Source organism: Austrofundulus limnaeus, unplaced genomic scaffold (assembly GCF_001266775.1).
Source record: "Austrofundulus limnaeus strain Quisiro unplaced genomic scaffold, Austrofundulus_limnaeus-1.0 Scaffold2, whole genome shotgun sequence".
In the NCBI taxonomy this organism is placed as follows: Eukaryota; Metazoa; Chordata; class Actinopteri; order Cyprinodontiformes; family Rivulidae; genus Austrofundulus; species Austrofundulus limnaeus.
In genome coordinates this window covers 5,656,503-5,664,716 of record NW_013952404.1, presented here as the reverse complement: position 1 = coordinate 5,664,716, position 8,214 = coordinate 5,656,503, and positions in this window count along the sequence as shown.

Sequence of the window (8,214 nt, the reverse complement as noted above, 5' to 3'; positions counted from 1 at the left end):
AGATAAATATTGTTTTGTTTGTTGTCCCCCCCCCCCCCCTTTTTTTTTTTTAAACAGGCCTCTGATGATGAATGTTCAAAAGATTCTCTGGACTGCTGGTCCTGCATTTATTGGAATAAAAATAAGATAAATCTACATATTTCACATTGCATTCTAATTTAATTGAATTGCTTTGCAATAAGTTTGATTTGCATTTGTCTTTAAAACAGTGATTATAGATAATTTGAACACAAGAGGGCGCCGGCTCTGCATCTGACGCTTACCATAAGAGAAAAGTACTTTTTTGAGAATTTCCCCAAAATGGCTCAGAAACCGTGGATTTTTTTTTCATTTTTAAACAAGACCAGAATAAATCCTTTTCCGACATAGACCTGCACCTCACAGCGTAAAACCTAAATTAATTTAAAATTGGAGAATTCACATAAGTTTTAACTTTAATGTCTTTTTCTAAGTTAGTATTAGATATTGTTCTCAGAAAGAAAATAAGCTGCATTGTGAACCTCCTACACGCTCCTGGCACACCTCACAGTGTCGTCTGGACACCATCAGGAGCCACCAGAAAGCCATCTTGAAACACTTGAAGACAGGAATCCTGCTAGTTAGTCCAGGCATGCACCTGTTGATTTGCATAATGGTCTTTCTCAAATTTCCCCCCTGAACAATGCGTGCTAAAGAAAGAAAAATCAGAAAGTCATCAGCCTGATTCACCTGTGGGAGGTCACAAGTGCAGCTTTCCACTGTAGGATTTCATTATAAAAACATGTTTTTCTGACTAATTCTCCTTGTGCTGCTCTAGAAACAACACCAGACATGAAAGTAGCTTGGATTTTTGGATTTAGTGTTTCTAATTCAGGCCAGTTGGTCTCATTGGTGGAATGCAATGCCTCGTTTCTCATGTGTCCATCATCATCTCTGTCGAAGGTCTGCAGGCAGTGATCTTTCTCAGTGCAGACAACATAAATGTGGCGTTCCTGATGCAGCTTCAGAACACAGCCCCGCTCCTCCAGCTTCCTGTTAAACAGCTGTGGGGGTTGTCTGCTTCCTATTCCAAAAAAAAAAAGAAAACCTGGGTCCTCATCACCTAATTGGACACTGCTGATTAGCTGCCAACTGGATTGGCTGAAGTTATTCATCATCTGTGACTGAAGTCCTGATCAGAGTCAGTGAAGGACCAGAGAGTTTCGCTCTTTTGTCCAGGGGTATGTTTCCCTGGGAAATTTTGTAAAAGATCTACTGAAAACTATTCATTTGAAGAGCATTTTACTAAATTATTGGGATTAAATTATTGGGATAAAAAACAACATAAAATCAGTATTTTACAAAGGTAGAACAATGAAAACCAGACTTTAACCTGAATTTTATCTGAGAACAGAAACTTCCATTATCCTTATTTTGTTTTCTTTTTACACACTGAGCACCAGTAGTTAGTCTTGACTGCATCATTTTATCACAAAACATCCTCTGCACCATATAACACCTCATTAATAATGCAGGCTGAGAAACCCACAGAACAAGTTACCTTCATAAATCTGAGTAACCAGTGATTATTCTACAGACTAAATCAACTATACTCTGATAAAAAGTTGTGAAAAAATTGTCATTATTTGTGGCACACCCTGGCTGGGTAGCTCCCTTAGCATTTGCCTATTCTGCCTGTACCACGGGCCGACCCTGCAGTTTGGTGCAGCGACTTCATGTTACATTTAAAGGGTTTTCTGCTTTGGCTTCAAACATCAGGTCTACATGTGCACCAAGTCCTCCTCCAGGAGGAGCAGAGAAAAGAAGAGCTTCCTCCTCCCTGCTTTATGCTTTCATTACAGCTGACCACTAGAATGCCTGTTTGCTCAATCAGGGTTTTAACATGACTCCTTTTATGATTGCTGATAGTGTGGTTCTGCAATCTAGTGTTTATAGAAAAAACAGCTGTGTTAAGTACACATCGCAGTGATGACAATGGTCTGGCAGTGAAGCGTAGAATGTATAGGCAACCACGACTGATTAAAGAGATTTTCGTCCTCTTTTTCCTCTTGGTTCTTCACAGATTTGCTGTGATTCTCTGTAATTTAAGTGATTCTCAGCACCCAAACGTGGGGATGCTACAAGTTCATTTTGGACAGCGTGTGGCCAAACGCACATAAAGAGGGCCTCATTGAAATGCATTCCTTTATCTGGAGCAGAGCCGCCGACACATGTTTTGATTTGTAAATGATATAAAAGTCTGCAGAACGTGTCCAGCTGAGGTCAGAGACGAGCAGAAGCTCTCAGCCACAAGCAGTCTTGAAAAACTGCTAGTGTGGTGATAAAGTATCCCCCAGCTGACGACTGTCTGTGTAATATATAAGATGTTGGAGAAGGGGATATTGATTCATCGGGTTAGTTTTACTGCTGGGCTGTGCAGCTGCATTATTTTCAAGTGTGTTGGGAAACCTTATATTTCCACTGTAAAAGACAGGGCCTCTAATGTGGATTGTCCAAGTGTTTGACAAATATCCCGCGCTGCTCCACCCTATTGTCAGTGCAGCGTCACTGTGCAATTTATGAACTGGCTGTGAAGTGGGATTCGTCCTCATCCTCGTGTCTGAAGTGCAGCAACAGGAATTAAAGAAACGCTCTGAGTCATGCTAGCACAAAATGATGCGGTCAAATCTGTCAGTCCCTCAGTTTGATCCAGACTGAAGTATCTCAACAACTTCATAGATTGCCAAAAAATAAAAAATAAAATAAAAACATTGTCCCTTGTGTCCCAGAGATTATTATTTCTGACTTAAGCTGTTGCATATCTTTTCCTCACTTTACACTTAAAATTTTTATTTTTCCAATCAGATGAGTTGAGAGATGTTGGATTGATTCTATTTGTTGCTGATGTTTCATAAGGTCTTATTGCTGACTACTAAATGTCAGATCTTTACTTACTTTTTGAAATATCTCATCTACAGTTGGATTTTCAATAAACAGATTGGCATTCGAGTTTGTTCTCTGAGACTACAGGCTGTAAATAAAGACTGAGACTTTCATGGTTCTCATAAAAACACCACAAGACTCATATTTGTGACTCTGAAAATAAATGACCAGTAGATTGATAGTTTGATACTTACAGTTTTAGGCAGTATATCTTAAGCTAGTGTAGTGCTGCACGAGGACGTCCCATGTTTTTGACTCAAATAGGGTCACATTTGTCGACTCTGCTGCTTGACTGTGGATAATCTAATGAAATGACATCACAGCAATGGTGCCAGTATCCAGCAGTCACTGTGCGAGGGGCAGGGTGGACAGGTCACAAGTCCATCACATAGAGACAAACAAGACAAAACAACCATTAATTTTCTCACTCACAACTAGGGACAATCTGAGATACCAGTTAAACTAGCAGTCTGGTTTTTGGTCTGCGGGAGGAAACTGAAGTGCCCGGAGATGGTCCCTGGCCAGCATTCGATCCAAAACCCTTCTTGCTGCGAGGCAACAGCTGTACCTGAGCCACCGTGCAGCCTGGAAATAAAACCACACTTTTTTATTTATTTATTTTTATATTTTAAGTATCCAATTTAGAACTTAGAATATGTTCATAATGTTGAATATGTTGTAACCAGCTAATATAAATGTTTAATAGGCGGAGCATCACTGAAAGAGCTGCTTTATTTGGTCACTCATCAGGTCAGAAAAAGCCAAGCTGCTGCATATTTATTTTTTATTTATTAATTTTTTTAATACCTAAGATTTCCACTTCGTAGGGTAGCTGATAAATATTATTACAAGGAGGAAACCCTGGGTGATCTAAGGGCTTGAAAAGTAAAAAAAAAATGCTTTTCATTTTAATTTCTTTTTATCAAGCTTGTGCTTCATGATGGACTGTTTCCTTCTTATAAACTTGTTAGATTTGGAGCATCATAAAACACCACCTCAAGGCTCAGTATGCTGTGCTGTAGCCAAATCCAAAGAAAGTCAAGTTTTAGTATTTTGAGGAGAAAATCGTATAATCTCAGGGACTGATTTCTTCATTCATACTTTCTTTGCAGAGAGAATGATTAGATGGAGATAGAGGAGGCATTTCACAGCTTTGCAAACACATCTGGTCTGCACATGTGCAACCTGTTTGTGTGGACATCAGCAATGACCAGATAACAGCGTGGTGTTAAATTTAATCCAGAAAAATGCCTGAAGCTGGTGAGATGAAGAAGCAGATGGGGGAGAAAAGAGAGGTATAGTATAGAACAGTGGTTCCCAAAGTTGGGGTCGGGACCCAAAGTGGGGTCCTGAAAAGATTTTCTAAATTAATTACATTTTTGCCTTAGTTCCCTAAAATGTATAAATGTAGAATAATAAATATTGTTACTATGCCCATGTTTAGTTGACCTGATACAAATGTTTATCATCCAAAACTAGTTGTGGGCTCAGGTCTCTGCTACTGTTATTTTGTGGGTCAAAAGCTGAAAAGTTTGGGAACCACTGCACTTCAGAAATCAATTTAAAGGGTAATAAAATAATTGGTGATGTAATATTTTCCCTATAATTATTACAAAAACACAAAATGAGTATAAATACGGATTTATATTTGTGTGGCCTTTGTTTTTAGGGTTATTAACAAAGTTTGTGTACTCAGACCAGTAATATTTGGGGTCACAAGTCTTTGCCATGAATATTTTGTGGGTCAGAAGATAAAATGTTTGGGAACCACTGGTATAGAAAACCTGCTGGAAACTGCCGAGTAAGGGGAAGTGTGTTCCTGTCTGCTGTGCTGATCTCTGCCAAGTCATTCTGAACAGAGACGCTCGGCCCAGTATGGACCATCCTGGTAAGGGAGAGGAACAGGGTGAGGTTTGGACTGACAGAATGATTGACTGTATCCCATCAGCTGCTGCTTCTCAAACATGCAGAGATCTCACTTTAGAAGAGATGGCTCACTGCAGTTTAAATGCTCCTAAAAAGAGATTAAAACCTTATTTTAGACAAAATAATGATGCCGTGCTGCATGTAAAAGCTAGATTCATTGTATACGTTATAGAAAGGCTTCTACACAGCTCCTGATGCGAGACAGCTGGGACATAACTGATGCGGGCTTCTTCCTGCTCCCTGCCACAGTGACATGTCAGACTGTCTTCCTGTTTAAGGGTGTCAACACCAAGTAGGATGACGGTGATATCACTTTTAGCACTTTGGGGGAAATAGTGAAAACCAGAAACATGTAAGGACATGAGAAAGGCCACGAACCTGGCAGCAACTGTTTGCTTTGGTCAGAGCGTGAGCGATATGTTTTTCTTTTTAACCCTCTGCAGCATGAACTTTGGCTCCAACATGTGGGAAAAAAACTAGTTATTTTTTTAACCTAAAGATTAACTTAAATTAATATTTTTAAACAAAAATCAAATAATAGTGTTTAGTTTGTGTTAAGGCATGGCTTCCCAAATTTTTCCATGCCACGGCCCCTCAAACAGCATTAGCTTCTGGCTGGGGACACCCCTTTGCAAACCAATGTTACAAAATATGTAAAGAAAAATCAACTTTTAGAATGTTTTTTAAGAGAAAGGGCAAATAAAACATAAATGTCAAAACATTTGATGTATTGCAGCAGATCTGGCCTTAGGCTAATATACATCCCCAGACAATAAACAAATACTAACAATAAATTAAAAAACATTCAACACCAATTAAAAAACATAAAAAAAACCAATGTTCAACAGTCAAAGTCACCCACCCCCAACACACATTATTAAAAATAAGTTATATTATTGATTACCAAATTTAATTTAATGATTCAGTGAGATATTTCTTGAGATTATTTTTACAGCTTTACTTGAATGATTATTACATTTGTTTAGCGTAAGAACTTTATTAACTAACATATTTTAAACACTAATTATATTCCCACTAAACAACCAACTTTTCAACAGTGTTGATGATAAGAACAGAACAAGAAAAATCAAACCTCTCTTAATCTCGCTTAAATACTATTTCAATATTATTATTTAAAAATAAATATTGAAAAACAGATTTATTTTTTTATAATGATTTAAAGCATTTATTGGATTTATTATTATTATTTTATCTTTCTTCCAATTTCTGAGACCCACCCTATCACCCCCTGGTGGCCCCATCCATCCATCCATCCATCCATCCATCCATCCATCCATCCATCCATGCATTTTCTTCCACTTTTTCAGGGTTGAGTCGCGGGGGCAGCAGCCTAAGCAGAGACCCAGACTTCCCTCTCCCCAGCCACTTGGGCCAGCTCATCCAGGGGAATCCCAAGGCGTTCCCAGGCCAGCTGAGAAACATAGTCCCTCCAGCGTGTCCTGGGTCTGGCCTCATCCCAGTGGGACTTTCCCGGAATACGTCACCAGTAAGGTGTCCATGAGGAATATAGATTGACCAGTAAATCGAAAGCATCGCCTTCTGGTTCAGTTCTTCCCTCACCATGACAGACCAGTACAGCACCCGCATCACTGCAGACACAGCACCAATCCACCTGTCAATCTCCCGCTCCGTTCTTTCCTCATTCGTGAACAAGACCCCGAGATACTTAAACCCCTCCACTTGGGGCAGGACCTTTTCCCTGATCCGGAGGAGGCACTCTACCCTTTTCCGGCTCAAGACTATGGTCTCGGATTTGGAAGCACTGATCCTCATCCCGGCCGCTTGACACGTGGATGCAAACTGCTCCATTGAGAGATCATGATCTGATGAAGCCAATAGGACCACATCATCCACAAAAAGCAGAGACATGATCCTTAGGTCACCAAAACGGATCCCCTCAACACCTTGGCTGCGCCTAGAAATTCTGTCCTTAAGAGTTAAAAAAAAAGATCCCCTCAACACCTTGGCTGCGCCTAGAAATTCTGTCCATAAAAGTTATGAACAGAATCGGTGACAAAGGTCAACCTTGGCGAAGTCCAACTCACCCTGGAAACGAGTCTGACTTACCGCCGGCAATGCGGACCAAGCTCTGGCACCGGTCATACAGGCAGCCCATATCAATGGGCCTGGTACCCCATGCTCCCAGAGTACCCCCCACAGGAGCCCCCGAGGGACATGGTTGAACGCCTTCTCCAGGTTCACAAAACACATGTAGACTGGTTGGGCAACTCCCATGCACCCTCCAGGACCCTGCTGAGGGTGTAGAGCTGGTCCAGTGTTCCACGACCAGGACGAAAACCATACTGCTCTTCCTGAATCCAAGACTCAACTATCCCATAGACTCTCCTCTCCGGGACTCCTGCCTGAATAGACCTTGCCAGAAGTGTGATCCCCCTAGAGTTGTAAATTTGAAGTATTCTGCTCACCAACCAACAACATCCTGAGTTGAGGTCAGCAGCACACCATCCCCACCATAAACAGCAATGGAGGTGCACTGCCACCACCACCCCCCACCCCAAGACGCTGGATGATGGACAAGTATCGCCTCGAATCCATATGGAAGTCATTCTCCATGGCCTCTCCAAACTCCTCCCACTATCGGGTTTTTGACTCAGCGACCACCTGAGCTGCAATCTACTTGGACTGTACTCATTAGCTGCTTCCAGCTTCACGCAGGCCAAAAAGACCCGATAGGTCTCCTTTTTCAACTTAACAGCATCCGTCACTGCCAGTGTCCATCATTTTGAAAAACACAGCTTTAGGGTACGTTGCCATATTGTAACATTATGTAACAATTGAAACATTTTATTTATATTTGTATTCATATTTCTTGTGCAGTGCAACATGTAATTCATAAAACATTACTCGACTTTCTTACTGTTCATGTTTGACAAACCAAGCAGAGAGATGCTGTCATGATTGTGACTTCAGTGTTTTATGGACAGAGATGAAGATGAGAGATAAAGACCCATTGGTGACTGTCCAAGCACTGAAATCCTCCAAACACACACTCACAAAGTTTAATTCATTATATCTTCTGCCATAAAACTGTCATTTTAGTCACTCAGATCTGCTGTCAATATGCATCCCCAGGCATCACACGCCAGCAGTCAACATTTTTCTCAAACTTGATGAAATCCTCCAGCTTTTTTATGTTATTTATTCCAAACCACTGTCATTATTTCAAAAGCCTTTTCACAGTAAGCCAACTACTCCACAAAGGCAATCAGAGATCAAGTTTTGTCACTGGACTGCTTTAGAGACGTTTACTATTAATCTGTGATATTTTGCAGTCGTTAGAGTATCCAGCAGCAACATTTTTGAGGTAAAATAAACATTGTGTTGATCAAGAAGCCTTTTATTTCA